The following is a 20,502-nucleotide window of genomic DNA, read 5'->3' as shown; positions in this document are numbered from 1 at the left end:
GGGCGTGTTTACTACGCGGTGTTTAAACGATTAGGTTCATGTGAGTTGGAATAGCAGAGGAGACTTAAAGGGGAACTCGACTTTTTCAAAATTTCTACACAATCAAATGGTTCAAATGTAAATAAACTGATTCAGAGTGCTTTGACGGGAAATGCTCTACAGGAACGTGCCGAGTCACAATTGTACACAGTTGTGGTGATAGGAACCAAACGGCAAAAGAGTTTAATGCCTCTGAAATCTCCCTTATATATTCTGCCTGGTGTCTGACACAGTTCTGAGATGAATTGTCGCCTAAAAATGTATTTTAATCCATTTATTTTAAAGCATTTTTAGCAGAGGGGTACGGTGTTGTAAGCCAAAATAGTCCCCAAAGACACAGATTTATGACTATTTTACCATTAGCAACATTTGATAATTCAGTCACTGCAATGTAAACAGTCATTCTGAGTGGTTTGATGGAGGGTGGTAAAACGGTGCACCGTAACTTACAGACCTGATTTTTTTACAGTGGTAATGACAGGAACCAGGGCTCACAATGCCTAAACCACAAATCTAGCCTTTTATTTACTATTAACAACAACCAGTTTTCTTCTGAGTTTTCATATGTAGTGTTGATAAAGGTAAAACAGTGGTAAATCCAAAAACATGCATTTCCTTTGGGTACCGTTTTACTTCAGAACACCTTGCATACTCTTCTCTGCCATGAATGCTTTAAAAATACATTTCAGGCCAAAACTTTCTCAAAACTAACATAAAACAGCTAAATGAAATGAAATGCTCCGTTCTACGAAACCAAGTCAGAAGTGTTCACAATGGGAGTGATGGGAACTTAATATCTGAAGTTATTACGGAAAACATAGAACAATAAATAGATAAATAAATAAATAGCTGGAATTCCTATATTTAAACCAAAATTAAAATTTCAATACATAAATGTAGCATGTATGCATAAATGTAGTTCTCACTAGTACGAATTCATAGCTTTAATTTTGATGTGTTGAAATTCTAGTTATTGCATGTGCTCCGGGGCACAGTCATGTTGGAAAAGGAAGGGGCTGTCTCCAAACTTTTCCCACAAAGTTGGGAGCATGAAATTATCCAAAATCTCTTGGTCTGCTGAAGCATTAAGAGTTCCTTTCACTGGAACTAAGGGGCCGAGCCCAACTCCTGAAAAACAACCCCACACCATAATCCCCCCTCCACCAAACTTCACACTTGGCACAATGCAGTCAGACAAGTACCGTTCTCCTGGCAACCATCAAACTCAGACTCGTCCATCAGATTGCCAGAAAGAGAAGCGTGATTTGTCACTCCAGAGAACACGTCTCCACTGGCGACATCTTACAACACTGCATTCGACGCTTTGCTTGCACTTGGTGATGTAAGGCTTGGATGCAGCTGCTCAGCCATGGAAACCCATTCCATGAAGCTCTCTATGCTGTTCTTGAGCTAATTTCAAGGCCACATGAAGTTTGGAGGTCTGTAGTGATTGACTCTGCAGAAAGTTGGTGACCTCTGCGCACTATGCGCCTCAGCATCCGCTGACCCTGCTCTGTCATTTTACGTGGCCGACCACTTCGTGGCTGAGTTGCTGTCATTCCCAGTCGCTTCCACTTTGTTCTAAAACCTCTGACAATTGACTGTGGAATATTTAGTAATGAGGAAATGTCACGACTGGACTTGTTGTACAGGTGTCATCCTATCATGGTACCACGCTGGAATTCACTGAGCTCCTGAGAGCGACCCATTCTTTCACTAGTGTTTGTAGAAGCAGTCTGCATGCCTAGGTACAGGTGTATACACCTGTGGCCATGGAAGTGATTGGAACACCTGAATTGAATTATATGGATGGGTAAGTGAATACTTTTGGCAATATAGTGTACCTAAATACTGTAGACACTTTAGGCCAGGGCTGGCCAAAGGTAGCCTGTGAAGACATTTGATATGGTCTGCCAGAAATGTTCAACTCACCTACCCCCTCACCCAATTGGAGAACAAACACTTTTTATAATCTTTAAGATGCGATTTTCCCCCCAAATACTTATTATAATAAAACAGTAATGTAAAATTATTTTTAAATCTGACCCTCAACGTAAACCTGAAAATGGACCTAGTTAACTTTGTTAGTGCATGTCCTTGTTTACATGAAGCACCTGTTATTTTGTAGACAAAATTCTTGCTTCTTCTCGATCTGTAAAGTGACATATTTACTTCTGAACTCCTTGTTACATTTGATTTTACTACCGTGCACTACAGGCAGAAAGCGTCATATGCCCGTTTTCATGATCCAGTCAAGCCATCATAATTTCTCACCCAAATATCATATTTTACTCAAAGATACGTCACATTAAGGGAAAAATTTTTTAATTTCCAATTCAACTTTAATACCACATGGTTGTTACAAACACAGGTGTATCACAACAATGACTGACAATGGCACATAGACAAGAGTAGATTTAGGGACCACTAGAGTGAAGAATATCTTCATGGGAATTATTATATTAAGGGAATTTAAATTATTATATGTAAGGAAACGATCACAGTATTTAAAGAATACTACATCTTTACACTATGAAAGCACACATGCTGCAAAGTTTTCTATATACACTTGTTACACTAGCTAGCCGTAGCTAGCCGTTTTGTCTTTCTGACCCTTGGCCTACCACTGATATTACCATTCAACCCCAAAGACAGAAAGTCTGGTCACCCTTGCTTTAAACATAAGGCCACTATTCAGCAGTCGTAATATTACCTTTATCAACACACACCTCACAATAAGGTTCATGGGAGGTAAACTTACTATTCAACTCCTAAGTGATTCTTTTCATTTAAAAAATGTCAGTAGCTGTTTTGAAGCAGAATGTGGACTAAGCTTCATGCAGAGGACTGAAGGACATGAGTGGAATTCTGCAGCCTAATTAAAGCCTGCTGACTGTATCAGTACACAGGGTGAGCACCTCAATACAGAGACCTGTAATCGTGTGGCAGTTGCAGTGGAGTGTCAAACCACAGCAGTGGTTGTGGTCTGGTTTGTGACCGTACAGGAATAATGGTCACATAACCAAATTCTCTGGGCTTCAGAGTTTTGAAAAATGCTGTTAGTAAAACCAGTCTCATACCCACAGGAGACTTATAAACAAGGCCACAAAGTTTAGGGGTCAATTCATGAAGTTGTATGCGGAAGTTTGAATTCCCCTGGTCTTATTTTCTAACACATCTTCTACAGGGAACATGGTATTTTTCTGAACAATTTCTGGTCATTCTGTTATATTCCTTTTTTAAATTAAATATGAACATAATGAGCAAAACTTTCTCACAGACTACATCTTATGTTCTATATATTTTTCCCAATTTGTTAAATTCAGAACATAAACAGTAATTGTGATGTAAAGTGCGCAGAGAGGTGTTCTCATTAGAGAACATGATCATCTATTTTCACTTAGAAAGTCAAGAAAAATGTTATATGACCAGGGGCACCCAAACTTTTGCACATGACTATATACTCTGTGGCATGCAACACAGGCCGGCACCCTTACTAGAATGGCAGAGATGGCACAATATCACTACCAACACCAACACTGAAACATCAGATACTGACCTGATCCTCTTAACAAAACTAATAAGCTATTTTAATGGCCTTGAGCTGAGCACGTAAAAGCAGGCTTGAACTCTACTTCTCCACAGAAAGACATATGTAGCTAACATCATGACATCACAAAATGTGAATGTGTGCTGTTTTGGGGATATTAACAATCCTCTATTCAACTCCGTACACTCCAGTCTGACACCTTCTATTCTAATTTTATAGGAAAGCAACATCTACACAACCACACGAACAAACATATTTATGTTTTCGCCATTATGATAGCCTTAAAAATGCACCTTTGCTTCATCCACCTATTCACATTAGAAAAAAAAAAACAGGCTTCATTCACCAATATTTTTTTTCTTGAGGAAGGTCCTAAGAAAAAGTCTACATCAGATTCACGAACCACAGAACTGTTCGCACATTTGTGCTCTTGAGTGTGCGAAGATTCTGTTCTCACCTAAGAAAGAAAACATTGGTGAAGGTCAAAGTCTTGGTAAAAACTGCATAAGTGGGTTTTAAGAAGAAATTTCTTCTCAGGAAAAGTTGGTGAATCAAGCCCAAGGTAATCATCTTCACTGCAACACAAGCATCGATTCTTACTTACTGCAATAGACTGGCTTATTTTTTAGGCAGTTAAGTGAGTGCAGCTTAAGCTCATTAACATCTTTCAATGCATTTGCAACATTTGCATACCCCTGGTCTCAGGGTGGGTGATGTGGCCAAAATTTCTGGTGAAGGATGTGACTCATGACACTTTAATAAATTTTCATCATAACTGATTTGTTGCAATATGTATTTTTCCTGACCTCAGATGAATTGGAAAAAACTAAGTAGTGCCATATAATAAAAAATACTATCAAAACTATGAATACAAAGATCTATATTTAGCATTTCATGCGCTTTGATGCCCTGAATCCAACAAAAGGACTAATTATACTCCATAATCAAACATGCCATTGGGAAGCGTTTTAAAAGTACTGACAATACCCACGATATGCTCGGAAAAGCATACTGTGACGTAATTTATCACAATAACGCTAAATATTATTATATTGCCCAGACCCACTCTGACCAAATATCATGTTTTGTGGATTTTCTAAGTAAAAATAATTTAATTATTCACTCTGCTGGGAACAACCGTAAATATGCCATTTTCCTGCACATTTTACAATTTCTATTTACTTGTATAACATGATGCAAAAAAAGAAAACAAAATCTAAAATACTTTGGCACAGAGCACATTTTATGGGTTGTAATATTGTTCTAAATTCAGCAAAAATTGTGTATTAAAATATGATGTTTTTACATCAAAAAAATTATAAAGCTTCCAAAGAGCTGTTTTAAATTGAAGTACTTCACTTAAGATCATCTAAAAGTAGTCCATCATGCTGAAACTACTCAAACACTACTACTACAAATCCCTAATCATACATAATGACTTTAGACTGTGTTTTGGAGACGGAACTTTTGACTAAACTAAGTTGAAAAAATGCTGTGCAGAAGGTTGAAATGAAACTTAGTTTACCTGTTTTTATTTATACAGCGTGTGCCTGTTATCTGAAGCTACATTAGATTAGTTTCAGAATTCATCCTTATGACCTCTCTAAAGGCATCCAAGCCATCATTCTCTGCAAATATCGGGCTGATACAGAAACTCATCAACACCGATACTCTTTAATAATGCTTACAATATGCAGGGCACTCATGGCACCTTTAGCAAACCTAGCAATTTGTTAGAGCACTCACTTGATTGCTGCTATTTCCAAATATAAATGGATTGTAACTGCTATAGCTCTACACTTCAACAGTGAACATTAATTGCAGCCCTTTGCCAGATACTTAAGATGCTAACCTAGTGAATACAATGAGTATAATACAGTGCAGCCCTGATAGGCAGTTAAATGAATGGCTTATCTGTTTCTCCTCAACTTAACAAGCTACAGTAAATTGTGTCTCGATCGCAGCTTAAGTGTTATCTGGTTTGCTTCTGCAGCAGAGCTCGCAACAGCGTACACACACTCCCTTGAATGACACACCCCCTTCAACCACACTGCAAACGCCATGATTGTAAATCCATTTCACTAATTCACCAAAGACAAACTCAGCCAACAGGTTTAATGTCTGGCGATGGTGGTGCACTTCTGGGAGCTCTTTCTTACCTGAGAGAAGAGCAGCAGATGAGCTTTGTGGTTAAATGCTGAGGAAGGAGTTTACAGAAGGAAAGTTTGAGCAAGTTTTCCACTCTTGGTTTACAGAGTCAGTGCTCTTCTGAAAGCTGGTGAACTCACTCCTCCCTTACTCACTCCCCTCCCACCATAACTGATGGTGACACTTTCTCTCACTCGCCCTCTCTCACACACACACACACACACACACACACACACACACACACACACACACACACACACACACTCTCTCTCCACCTCCCTCCCCTAAAAGCTTGTTCTCTGTTTATTTCTGTTTCCACCCTCCCCTTCTCCCATTTCATACCATGTCTGTACTGAGGATTTCCTATTTCTGATAGAAGGAGAAAAAGTTTTTAGACAACTGAATAGGACTGTCACTATATTACAGGAAAAGCTGGGTGAGAAGCCAAGGTGTGTTCGATAACACATCTGGGGTGAAAATTTTGCAGTTAGCTAATAAATCACTACAGGTCAATAGTCACCCAAATCTCTTCCACAAATACATTCCTGAAACTTCTGCCAACCTGCTCAAACTACATCCAGGTCTTCTTGTCAACAAGAACAATATGACTTACTGTGCAGCCAAGTAGCTGAACTCTGACGGCAGCTATTACACACAATGGGGGTCTTCTGTCAATTTCTGCCTCCCCTTTGCATGCAGGGAGGCATATGGATGGCAAGAGTATGTTTAAAAGTTTTGTTGTTTGGTTGCATTTGCAAGTGTAGTATTTTTCTCTTTGCTTCTAACTGAATATCTGTTCATTAACTCTTATGGATACTCAAATATCAAAAATATTCAGAACACACATCTCCAATATGTCACCATGCAAAGTGCCAACCAGTCATCGCACATTCACTGAGAAGGTAAATCAAGTCCAGATGAGTTATCATGACAACCTTAGAACTTGACTTGCTCAAAGGAATCAGTTTCATTGATCAAACACAAATGTTCTGCAAATTATGATAAACATTTATGTTAAAGATGACCGCTCCCACCCTCCCCTGCACAAACACACACTGAGGACATACATACATTAGGACATACTAGCTTGCTATAGATTCTTCTGGCAGAACACCCCGTCTCTGCAGGGCATGGTTTACATTCCCTCAGTCACACCCTCTACAGTGGGAAGCAGGTTGATGCATGCATGTCCTCAGCTGACTGCACCCTGTACTGTAGTGACAGTAGATTGCAATTCTGTGAAGCTGCTTTGTGATAACATCAGTTGTAAAAAGCGCTGTACAAATAAAATTTGATTTAGATTTACTGCAGATGCCCCGCACCCCACTCTTCTAAAGTGCACATTCTTGCTTAAGCTCAGCCAACCCTCCCCACTCCCTTCACTCACTGCATCAGCTATGAGGATTACTCAACATGCCGCACAATCCACCTGGGCCTTCAGTTAGCCTTCATTCAGAATCTGCAGAGCGGCTGGAGCAAGCAAAGCAGTCATCACTAAGCAAGTTCAAAACAGTCATTGTAATGTTGCTGGGAAATATGCATTTTGAGTGTTAAAGAGTGGACACACCTTTGATTTCCTTCAGAAGACAAATGTTGGATGCAAAACAGTGAAGGGATTGGCCCTTTAGGATCAGAGTTGATGAAGAATACGTTTACATAATAAGTCTACAGGCAATTTTAAGTCAACTTGCATTAGAAACTGGTGATCAGCAATATGCTCATTAACATCAAGAACAACACTTGATGAGCACAGAAAAGGGTGATGCAAGATGGCGAGGGATGCATGGAGATGGGAATTGTTGGGCTATGTCCAATATATTTTTTGACATATCTTGTCAATCTGTCATTTATAAAACTACGATTCATAAAATTGAAACATTTAAAGAAATCAGGACTAAATCTACCCTTTTAGCATTATGAACAAATACAGCATTTATTCATAGAGATTTATAAATTCAGTTAAATCTATAAAATGTTTAAAATGCACATATTTTAGCTCAGTAGCTATTGCCTAAACTATTTGGTCTTCTGGAGTATAATAAATGCATTTTTTAATATAAATATACATGTAAGAACATATCTAAAAGCCTGTATGATTCCAGTTTTATTGTGCATTTGCCGTCAAAATAGAACTTTGCATCCATGAGGAAAGAGGGGAGGGAAAAATAAATAAACACACACACACACACACACACACACACACACACACACACACACACACACACACACACATTAACATCAAAATACATTTGGATCATTACTTTTAGTCCAGTTGTCATTAAATGTTCATTTCAAGTTTCAAAAAAATGGAAAAAAATAGGTTTTGCTAATTTGACAATACAGAAGTCCTACTACACAAATCTTACTGTTACTAGTGCTGGTGTTTTAAACAGTTAAGCACAGGTCAAGAATTTAGAAACCCACATGCTTTTGAAGTTCTGTCACTGATTAAACATTAGTTTAATATTAAGCCACTTTACACAAGTTATAATATGCAGCGCAAAAGATTACACATTAAACAATACAGCCTGCATAGAAATCAAGCGATACACCTTATCAACAAATCAAGCCATGTGCCGAATGCAAGGTCCAACCATTCGGCATGGTGATATTTTAACAGGCCACAAGCTTATGGATGAATGAAGAACATCTGTTGTTATTGTAGAATGACTTTTAGTAGCAAACACCAAAATAGCAACGCTTTCCACATGTTTGAATGATCATAAAGCTTAATGTCTATGGGCTCTTTAAAAACTGAAGTTCCGCAAAGACCGACAACAAAACAGCAAACACGGCGACTGGATTGTTTTCACTTCCTTACTTTAAGAAATTAGACTTTCATTTCTGGTTTCTTTTGAAGGCATGCTAATAAAGGAGCCATCCTGAAACTGCTAGTTTCTCTGGATAGCTCGGTCTTGTATCAAAGTTCAAGGCATGATAAAAATGTATGATAAAACCACTAAGGCAGATGTGAGTAACCTTTATCGTACAGAAGATATACAAGAAGAGACCTCTAACAGTCCAAACAGCTGCACTGGAGGGCAGTATATGGTGGAAGAAGTATTTAAACTTTTGAAGGTTAACAGTTATAAAACAATTACTAATGAAACATTTATACAGTTATAATGCTTCGCTTAAGGGTTTATAGTTTATAGTATATTTGCAGAGGACGTTAGAGCATGTGACTGGTCTCTGGATGCCCTTATTTATGCATGCATCCATGTAGTAGTGTGCGGAATATAGGTTTAAAATCCTTTGTTTCATCATAACCTTCATACCGTGCAAACAAGCATGTTCAAAACAGTCCAAAACAGGTTATCACATTCAACTGAATAGTCAGAGATGTTCCAGCAATAGTTCATCTCCTGTGTGATCAGTTGCAGTCTGAGGTAACATTAGCGCAGCCTGCAGACATTAGAAAGAAACATAAAAGCATTTTTTTAGTGTTAGCCTTTAGCCCATTTGCCTTTAGCACCCCCCCCACCCTGTCTGATAATGACAGCATGAATGACTTGAATGAATGGATATTTAACTCCCGCAGTGTCTAATGATTGTAGATGTTAAGTGCGAGTTTATATGCACGCATGAAACAAATGACTTGACATGAAAGAACATTAACACTGTTTGTGCTGAGCCGACTTAATAAATCACTGATTAGCCAAAGCTGGAATTGAGTGATGAACAGTACTGGGCTTCCTGAAGGAAAGGCTTGGAAATCGTTACACAAATACATTTTCCCCAGGTATATGAGTGTGTGTGTGTGTGTGTGTGTGTGTGTGTGTGTGTGTGTGTGTGTGTGTGTGTGTGTGTGTGTGTGTGCATGCACATTTGGGCCATTTCTTTTTACAACAAACTTTTCCAAATGATGTCAAACACTGAAATACTATAAAAATGGAGAAGCATGGTTTGTCCTGACATCAGCAGTGTATCATTTCACCATAATATAAACTTTATAATATACCACCTACTACTTCCTGCATGTATGCTTGCTTGCTAAAGCAATGCAGGCTACAAAGAAGAAATGCTGTCATACAGTTTGTGAGTGTGGGAGAGACAGACAGAGTGAGAGAGATAGAGCGAGACATGTGCATGTTCCTTCTCTTCCAAGGAAAACTGCCAAGCATTCCATTTCCTCAGACTTAGTTTGCCTGCTCCAACATGTCATTCATTCCTTCTAAGACAATCACACTGTCTGAATCAAAAGCAATCTAAAGCAATGGGTGCACAGCAAGCTTGCACAAATAAATCTCTATTCCCATAAACGTGCCAGTAGAGACGGTTTTCCTCCTGCACCTCGGAGATCCTCAGAGATCTGCATTCAAATCACTTCAGTAGTTTAGAAATCTACTCACAGCTAGAAGATTCCATCATGACCCTCATGAAAGTGGAGAAACGTGAGTAATGAGGGTGTTTGGATTTTAGTGGTGTCAAATTGCCCTCTAAGAGCCAAACAAGGGTCTGTTTCACTGTTGGAGGAACAACAGCTTCCATGCAACCTAATACCCAAAAAAAAAATAACTGGCGCTCTAACTGTCAAACAGAACCCACTGCTTACGCTGGCAGTTTTTGGAGACACAGCAGTTAGTTTATGACACTTACTGGCCTGAGCATGAGATACTCCACAACTTCGGTGATGCAGACACACTGCAGTTTTACACAAACACTTCCTTCTGATATGTCTCCCGTCTATAGGGAACACAGCTACGCCAAACCACTACATTTACATTTACATTTATGGCATTTGGCTGACGCTCTTATCCAGAGCGACTTACAATTTGATCATTTTACACAGGTAGGCCAAGGTGGTGTTAGGAGTCTTGCCCAAGGACCCTTATTGGTACAGTCTACAGCGTAGAAGGCAAAGGTGTTAACCACTACACTAACCAACCACCACTACAATTGCATTCTAAGTTGGATCATACTCATGTTCTTAATCAGATTCACAAAAACCCTAATATCCGATTATTTTATTTGAGCAGTTCACCCTTCAACCAGGAGAGTATTTACAGTTGGTGTAGCGTAGTGGGTAACACATCTGCCTTCTATGCTGTAGACTGGGGTTCAATCCCCTGCCTGGGCAAGCACCCTACACTATGCCAATATGAGTCCTTGGGCAAGACTCCTAACTATGCCTTTGCTTTGCCTTCCTGTGTAAAATTATTCAATTGTAAGTCGCTCTGGATAAGAATGTCTGCCAAAGGTCGTATTTTATATTTCATAAAGCAGGATTCCTCATAGCTGGATAACTTGAAGCCAAAAGTTAGGAATGTCCAATAGAAATGCCATTGTCTCATCTGGCCTACAGGCTTGACCTTTAGGTTTAAAAGATTTGGCTAACCATTAAAATTCTGCTTTGCAATATACCCCTCAGTACTAGCCTGTCCAAAAGTTTTTGACAATTGCCCAAGCCAGCTAATCAGCTTTCTACGACCCTTGCAGCCACTTTCCCAGACCCAGATTAGGCCCAAGCATGTACTAAAAGAATTCCTAATAGTGATTTAGCACTGGCACTGCAGTTTAGCCCAAGACTAGGCTTAATCCATGTCTGGGAAATCAGCCCCTGATGTGATGGAGCTGGAACAAAAAAAATGTGGACATTAAAACCCACTGGTCTATACATAGTCTAAGAAGACTGTTACGGAAAAACATTCCCATCTGTGTACAGTAGGTATGCAAGTACGGGAATGTATAGACCTATTTTTCACCCAAACCATTGGCCGATTTCAAGATTAGGAACAGGAAGTCAAAGTATTGTGTGGGCACAGTATTTTATTTCATAAACCACTTAGATTCTTAACTTTGTTGCATAACAAGGGCTTACCCTTTTGGACAGGGACTTAAAAGCTGCTAACTAAAGAACGGTTCACTCCAATGCCAAAACTATCACCATGTTATTACTATGGAGGCACACAAACATATGCTGTGGAGGCCTAGATTCAGTCCAATTCAAGCGCAAGTCATGAGGCTATTTAAAGTGTAGCCTGACCTGTAACATGATCATGGCCCATCAATTAGGCATTTCAACTGAGGCAGTGGTGCTTGGCAGGTTCAGCAGCCCTGACAGAGTAAACGATGGAACTAAATGAGTGGAAGTTAGTATTATAAGCAGGTTGGCATTAGTCATTTGCTTAGGCTGACTCAGTGTTATGAGCACATTTGTTCCCCTTCTCCTGTAGAGGTCATACATAAAACAAAATGCATTTTTTTATTGCTGTACACCACTTTCTGGGGTAAATGTAAGTAACATTCAAAGTGAAGAAAAAGACTTACAACTAAACTTCACAATAGTTTTTGTCACATTTAACAAGTGGAATGGAATGGAAAGGACATAGCAACCTCAACTGGAACCAATCTAAAAATATTACTGAAGAGGACAAGCAACAGTGCGCATGAAGTTTCAATCACAATCTCATTTCAACGTAACATAACTTTTCTCATGTGAAACGCAGTAGCCCATGTGGTTAGTGGTTACCAAGTTTGGTAAACACAACAAGCAAGATGATTTCCCCGTGCAGTCACAAGACTCAGTTTCACTTTCTTCAGGTGATTCTGAAACCATATGCATTTCCTCTCAACATTCATGATCAAAAATTTTCAAAACAGCCTCACAACTACCTTGATTTCAAGGCAACATGTAGAATTCACCAAAATCAAAACTTGCGTTAAAGTTGTTCCGCTAAATGAGGAATCCTATTGCTTGTCTCAGAAAACACATCCAACATAGACACGGTTCCTGACTTTTTTCAGCTTCACAAAACCTAACAAACGCAGCTGTAGTTAACTCATTTTATGACGGCAGATATCAACTTTCTCTGTAAACTCAGGATTAGATAGAAGCTCTAATTAATCCTGCTGAGCACAAAAAAGTGTGACGTTTATGACAAACAGCCAGTCACATGAAGTATGAAAAGGTTTGTTTAACAAAGAAGAGAAAAGTAATCATACTGTGCACATGCAGAAAGTAAAGCAACTAGAACAGTAGTAAAAAGCAATCATGTTACCAATGCATTAGTGCTTGCTGGAGCAATAATTGCTTTATATTCTTGATATCCGTGCTTGATTGGTACTTAACCTGTCCCAGTGTAGGCTGGAGATATCGCGTGCAATATACCATCGTCATAAAGATAGATCTAGATTTACTTCACACTGCCACATGAAGTTTAAAGAAAACTTGTTAAATGAAAACTCACTACGATACAATTACTTTTGTTCATCTTAAAGACACGGAAAACAATGTCCACCTTGATTAACAGTCGCGACAGATGAAATTGATCTACGACTGGGGATACTATCGATCATAAGTTGCCACGTCAATATATCACAGTAAAAACTTATCCACAGTTGTAAAACTAACAACCCAGTGTTAGATGTAACTAAGCTTAAAGAAAGAAACACAGCTTCGTGAGATAGGCCCCTGCTTTGTGAAATCGTCCCTAGGGTTCCATTTGCTGGCCAGCTTTGTAAACAACTTCTTCACTAGTAGAGAAAATTGCAGTACCCAACAAGACTTAATGTCGGGAAACATGAGGCATGATTTAGGAGCTGTTGAGCTTGTGTTTTTGGTGGTTGGCACCAATCGGATTGTCCAGTAAAGCAGCATTGGATCCAGAAATCTTACATAACTGAAGGAGATTGGAATATTTGCTTATTTCTGATTGCCACAACACAACAAAGCAAGCATATCGTACCTGTGATCATGCGCAGAACAAACATTCCAGCTGCTTTTCCTCACATGACACAGGAAAACTCAGTTCAAGTTTTTAGAACACCTAGGACCCTCTGTTAGCTATTGTATGAGTTAATGGTCACAAAATAGTGATGTCGAAAAACTCTCCCCTTATCTCGAATATAGTTAAATAGTTTTGCAGTGGAGCTATGAGACTAGTATAACTGGAGTTTAGCCTACCCTGAAAGATTTTAGGTGACATTCATTATTTTTTAGCTATGCAAACACTGAAGCTTCAGTGCAAAACTAGACAAGAACTCTTTGGACACCAAACTTGTGCTTTGGAATACGTCGAAATTCCATAAATTTGTTGTTCAGTGAACGAAGTATGCCTAACCCACTTTTGTCTTAAAACAGTATGTGGCCTAAAACGTGCATTTAGTATGTTGTTTGTCATGTTATGTAATATTCTGCAGGGCAGCACTGTATCTCGCAGCCTTATCAATTTGACAGAATTCACATTTTTCACATGTTCTCTCACTACAATACCTGGCATGCACTATGCAAATACACCCAACAGGCACTGGGAATACACAACAATTACACAAAAATTAAGAAAAGCATTTTTTTCATTTTGGCCAGCATGGTCCTCCAGCAAGTTGCTTAACGTAAACAGGAATTCTACTGATTTAAAAAAAAATTAAATGTATAATTCAGTCATTGAAATGTAAACAAAGTCATTCAGAATAGTTTGATGTGAAATGATTCAATTTTAGCAAAACCTGCCAACTCACATTTCTTTACAACGGCGATGATGGGAACCGTCGCATTGTATAAAACACAAAAATTATTTTATTTACCATCAAAAGTGACCAGTGAACCAACACACGCCTTCTGATATTTTTGTGTTGCTGATCAAAAATGGTCTTATTATTTAACTGGGGACTCTTTTGCCTCACTACATGTACTCCTTCACCAGAAATGGCTTTTGAAAAATGTTTTAGGCCCAATCCTTTCCTCAAGACATCAGTAAAACAATGTCACAAACTTTAAACAGTGCATGCATAAAAACACAATGTAGCAACTTTCTGCAATGTCTGGTTCCATTCACCATCGCTGTGAACAATTCTGACTCCGCAATTTTCTCTAGACCAGAGCATTTCAAAATCAAATCACTCTGAATGACTGACTATATAAAATCTTAAATCACTCAGCTATGCACAAGTTTCAAAAAGTCAGTGGATTTTCCCTTTAAGGCACTGTATGGGCTGTCCAATAGGTACGTCCCTCATCTCTCCTCCTGTTGGACGGGCTTCTAGCTACTAGGCTGAAGTTGGCTTCCGATTCGCCAGCTTCTAGTCCGAATTTTCCCGTTCCACCTTAAATCCGCGCAGCAGTTACATGTAAGAGTGTTACAGTAGGTACTGCATCATTTAAGGTGGAACGGGAAAATTCCAATAAGAAGCGGATTTCAGGTTCGTCTTTTGGCTTTAGTTATCTGTCTAACTTAAATCCTGCTTAGTGGAGCAGCCCCTGGCTTTGTGAAATACCCGCGGGTGTGTAAGGTTATGTAACGTGGACTGTTTTGTAGTCATGGGCAACAGCAGACTGGGAAAGAGCGATGACGAAACGGTTCTTGTGAAATTCACCATCTAACCGCTTCACTGCAAATGCGTTCGCTAACATGCGACCCACACACACACACACACACACACACACACACACACACATACTGTCCGGGAAAGCATCCAATACCCCAAACAGCAAGTTTAAACGGCGCGTCCCGCAGCGGAAGAATATGGAAATGCCCACAAGAATCGCACGTACAAACCGTCGTAGCAGAACGGAGCACAAAACAGAGATTTTAATCGTGTTACTCACTCAGAAAGAAAGAAATCAGCTGATAGCAACGGTGACTCAGGAGACGCCACGACTTCCGTGTTCACTCGCCGACAGTACAGGCGATGACCAATCCGGAGCGAGCTTCAGCCGCGCGCCCGACCAATAGCGAGCCGAGGCGTTTGCTCCTGTAACGTCATCCATTCCATCCTTCGCGCCAGCGAGGACCGCGGTCACGGAGAGGCGCGAACACGCCTACGCGCCAGCCAATCACTGCCAGCGAAACCGAGAGAGTGGGCGGGGACTCTGGTTTATTGGCAAAAAACGGACCAATAGAAAATCACAGCGCGGCACTAGTGGGTCATGTGGCCCGCTGCGTGGAGGCACGAGGATTTTAAAGGCGCGCAACGAAGGAATTTTCGCGAAAAAAAGGAATCAGACAGACCGAGAACCGCCGTAACATTTTACAGTTTGTTTACTGCACTGAGTGGAAATCGTCTGATTTTTCTACACCTTTCATGTGTTTAAGCAGAGCAGAGGCGTCTCTAGAGGTTTATGGTTAGATGGGCTGAAGCCTATAGTAGGAGGCTCTGCGGGCATGGTCACTCCAGGAGGATGTTCTTAATGTCTGTTCACGATGAACGTTCAAAACAGTAATCAGAGAATTTTTCCAAAAATGGTTATTTGGCCAAACTGGCACACAGTAGATTCGTTTTTTCGTAGTTCGTATTAAGCACAGTGCTGGTATGACCTCAAAACTCTGTCCATCCACTTACAACATGCACAGATCAAGCAAACGTACTAAAGTCAAGAAATCGACCTCCTCTCTTAGATAAGCGGCATGGTCCTAAGCATCATCACCATCATCGTCGTTGTCGTTAACCACTTAGTCTAGATAGGGTAGCAGTTGAGAGAGCAGAGAATCCCAGATGACCCTGTCACCCGCAACTTCCTCCAGATCATTCCCGCTTCATTCCCGGTCCTAAACATATTATTAAAATACAGATTCTAGATCAGTTCCGCAGTGTGACTCTGCTCTGTAGGTATGTTTAACAGGCTAGGTAGCACCATTTTATAGCCATAATGTAAAATATTTTCTAATTGAATTCAGTATTCGTTTTAACTTAGCTTAAACGGCTCTGGCTCGCTTTCTTCTTGATCACTAACCTCCATCAGATCTGCTCCTTCAGTCCTGCCAGTCTCCATCAGCTTGTCTCTTCCTCTCCTGCCCTGTGTCCAGTAATACAGCAGTTACTTTGATTAAACTTGGATTTTTAAGAACTCAAGGAAATAATTGGAGATCAATTCCTCTATTTTTTAATTGGTAAAAATCTTCCGACTAGCCTTCGACGAAGCTTCCGCCTCTTCATAAGCATCCACAGGTTGAGCATCTGAAGGAAACATGAGAACATAAAACTGCATTATGATCGACACTGTGACCTTCTGAACTGTGCTAACGCTCTGTAAATAACAATGTAATGCAAACGCCAGTGTCGTTGCTTCAATATACTGAAAATAAATATTAAAAACAAAGAATATATATTTCTATGTCTTTTGCTCGTTCACATTCTCACACTCTCGCTACGAAATGAGATTAAGCTATTTGGCTTGTCAGTTGGCTACCTAGTTAATGTTAGCCGCCTTAGCCTAACCGCTTTATTTACCTCACCTAAACTAAGGTAGCTAACCCAGCTAGCAAACGGGTAAAAACCCCATAGCCAGCTATACTGAACAAAAACCACCACAAATCCATATGTAGATAACTTCACTTTGTAACTATGTACTGTTTCATTCCGTATATTACAGATTTTGAATAAGGTCTAATATTTATTTTAGTGAGCTTTTAGCCAAAATCTTGTCTTCAGCTTCAGCGGTTGCCGACCAACGTTCATTTGATGAGCGATTAAATCCAGAGACCCGCCCCCAGATCCGATATGATTGGCTTACAACTCACGGGCTCTTATATGATTGGCTTACAACTCGCGAGGTATGACATGATTGGCTTACAACTCGTGAGGTCTGACATGATTGGCTTACAACACACTGGCTCTGACATAACTGGCTTACAAGTCACGAGGTCTGTTTTCCACTTTTCACGTTACTTTAGTAAATCTTAATATGCATTAGAGCAGCATCGGCGCCTCCCACAGGTCGCACCTTGCTATTGCAGTATACTGTGAAGTGGGGGCGCGAGAAAATAGACGATTGGAACTTGAACAGTTATTTGGGAAGGGGGCAAAATAAGTCTTGGGGGGACTACAGCATCCATAAAACTAGTCTAGTGACACTCACTAAATCAGTCAAAAGCATTTGTACATAGTTCATATTTGCCACAACAAATGTGAACTTAGCAGTGGTAGACTGTAACTGCCATGTAGAGTAATAACAGGACTGAAACCCTTATATCTATAATTACCCTTCTCTTCATTCTCATTAAAAAATTCTCAATATCTGTAAAGAAAATAAAAGAATCACTTCCCATATTTGAGTAATGATATAGGTAAAGAAATGTACTTGTCTAAAGCTAATAAATATCCATGTGCTTCATTTGTCACATATTGCATTATTTGCCCTGAGGTCTATGTCATTCATGATGTTTTGCGCTCCAAAAACACCCTTAATTTATTTTACATGACAATTTTAACATTATTTGTCCCTTAGAATTAAGTGGGCTGTTTTTTTTTGTTTTGTTTTGTTTTGTTTTTCCTCTGCCTTCAGACTGCCCTCAGCTCTGATTGGCTGCCCTGTGTCACACCTCTTCAAAAAGCATTCTGGGACTGAAACACTTCACTTCAGCAGGAATGGGCGGGGCTAAACTGCTGTAGGCTGAATAGGCATATAAATGTAAAATGTTAATTTTTATGACATCACAAATACACTGTATTCAGAACAGCCTGCTTTGTAGCTTAGTTTCCATGTATGGCCTGTATGGATTGGAGAGTGAACGGTAGGCTTTGAAATGTTAGCCATGTTTACATATCACATCAAACTCTTTCATTTCAAAAATTTCCATGATGTGGTCCCTTTAAATTAATAAGGGAAGTTAACTTAATTCATTCCGGACCTCGTAGAGTCTGTAATTTGCCAGGATTACAATTATAACACTGTGCTCCAGCTGCCCCCATTGACCACCTTGTGTGTTTGTCTGGGTTTAGAATAAGATGATCCTTATAAAGGGTTCATATATGGTTTGAAATTAGTTCATTTATTATTATTAAGTGGTTCAAAAACACCTTAGAAATCATTAATAAGCAGTTACAACAGATGAATAAAAAGCACAACAGTGACTGTTATTTGCCTAACAGTAAACCCATGTTCATTTATACGGTTAAACCACAGGGTTTACTAGATTCTTACCTTTAAATATTTATCTGATATAGCGGGGCTCTTTTTTATCAATTTTAATTATAGATCAATAAATATTAATAAACTCATTTTAAACCATTTAGAAACACTTTATGAAGGCAGCCTTATTCTAAAGTTGTACCAAACACAATTACTGTGATAAAGCTGACCTGCTGTCACGAGAATTCTCGGTCTACTCTACTCTGAAATCTATGTGACTGAAAGTTGCAAAAACTGAAAAGGTCATTTCCACCAATTTTTCAAAATTTCTGCATAATGACATAAATCAGATGTAAGCCAAGTCGTTCAGAGTCGTTTGATGTGAAATGCTGTTCTAGAGACTTACCCATTCAGAATTGTTTACAGTGGTGGTGATTGGAACCAGAGTTTAATGCCTCTAAAAGTTCTGTCACAGAGAGTTATTACAACCACAATTCCAATGCAGTTTGGACGTTGTGTAAAACATAAATAAAAACAGAATACAATGATTTGCAAATCCTTTTCAACCTATATTCAATTGAATACACTATAAAGACAAGATATTTAATGATTAAACGGATAAATTTTATTGTTTTTTGCAAATATTCACTCATTTTGAATTTGATGCCTGCAACATGTTCCAAAGAAGTTGAGACAGGGGCAACAAAAGACTGGGAAAGGAACATCTCTTTGGAACATTCCACAGGTGAACAGGTTAATTGGAAATAGGTGAGTGTCATGATTGGGTATAAAGAGAGCATCGCATGAACAAATAGTCCAACAGTTTAAGAACAACGTTTATCAACGTGTAATTGCAAGGAATTTAGGGATTTCATCATCTACAAAATCAAAAAATTCAGAGAATCTGGAGAAATCTCTGCAAGTAAGCGGCAAGGCAGAAAACCAACATTGCATGCCTGTGACCTTCAATCCCTCAGGCGGCACTGCATTAAAAACCGACATCATTCTGTAACGTATATTACCACGTGGGCTGAGGAACACTTCAGAAAACCACTGTCAGTGAACACAGTTCGTCGCTCCATCTACAAGTGCAAGTTAAAACTTTTTCAGGGATGTCCTGCTTATTTCAGCAAGACAATGCCAAGCCACATTCTGCATGTGTTACAACAGCGTGGCTTCGTAGTAAAAGAGTGAAGCATGGTAAATGGTAAGCTGTAAATGGTGAGCTATGGTAAACATGCCCCTGTTCCAACTTCTTTGGAACGTGTTGCAGGCATCAAATTCAAAACGAGTGAATCTTTGCAAAAAACAATAAAGTTTATCCATTTGAACATTAAATATCTTGTCTTTGTAGTGCATTCAATTGAATATAGGTTGAAAAGGACATCATCGTATTCTGTTTTTATTTATGTTTTACACAACATCCCAACTTCATTGGAATTGGCGTTGTACATGAAATTGTTGCAGATGTGCTGCTGACACACTTTTTATGTTCACTTTTAGACCAGATTTATTTTAAAAATCCACTCAAGATGGTAGATGCAGGATGGTGTAAGGTAAAATAACCCCAGGTTAAAACATTTTTCAAATGTATCACTATTGTACCATTTTTAACATTACATATTAATCTTAGAGAGAAGAAATCTGAAGTAGTAAGTTTCTCTACAATGAACCGTTTCATATCGAGCTCCTCTAAACAACTTTGTTTTATGTATGAGTGACTGAATGATGCACATGTTTGGAAAAAAACACGTAATTCCCCCTTAAGATAGGGAGTGATAACCATCACCCCCACACTCAGATAATAACACAAAAAAGACTGTTTATGTTCAGTTTGAACAGCATTGGAAAAAATGTAATTGATTAATGTACAAAAGCCTATTATTTTCCAGATCATACAGAAGATTTTGAATTCTTTTAAATATGGTAGCAGAGTATAGGCTGAAGGCCTTTATCCTTTATTTCATTCTTAGTC

The 20,502-nt window shown here is 39.2% G+C and overlaps 1 protein-coding gene across 4 annotated transcripts in view; it reads right to left on the bottom strand.

Annotated features, from left to right (window-relative positions):
- Nucleotides 1-15,406, bottom strand: part of mtmr4 (myotubularin related protein 4) — a 94,022-nt gene extending 78,616 nt beyond the window's left edge. Inside the window, exon 1 of one of the 4 annotated variants that reach the window (XM_017725134.2) lies at nucleotides 15,285-15,406. The gene's annotated coding sequence lies outside the window, so the exon portion shown is untranslated. Of the gene's footprint in view, nucleotides 1-5,748; nucleotides 5,840-15,284 lie in introns of those variants that run through there. The other 3 variants (XM_017725131.2, XM_017725132.2, XM_017725133.2) reach the window with 3 other exon arrangements.
- Between the last annotated feature and the right edge of the window lie 5,096 nt (nucleotides 15,407-20,502).

This window comes from Pygocentrus nattereri, chromosome 23 (genome assembly GCF_015220715.1).
Source record: "Pygocentrus nattereri isolate fPygNat1 chromosome 23, fPygNat1.pri, whole genome shotgun sequence".
NCBI lineage: Eukaryota > Metazoa > Chordata > Actinopteri > Characiformes > Serrasalmidae > Pygocentrus > Pygocentrus nattereri.
This window is presented reverse-complemented; position numbering and strand designations above follow the sequence as displayed.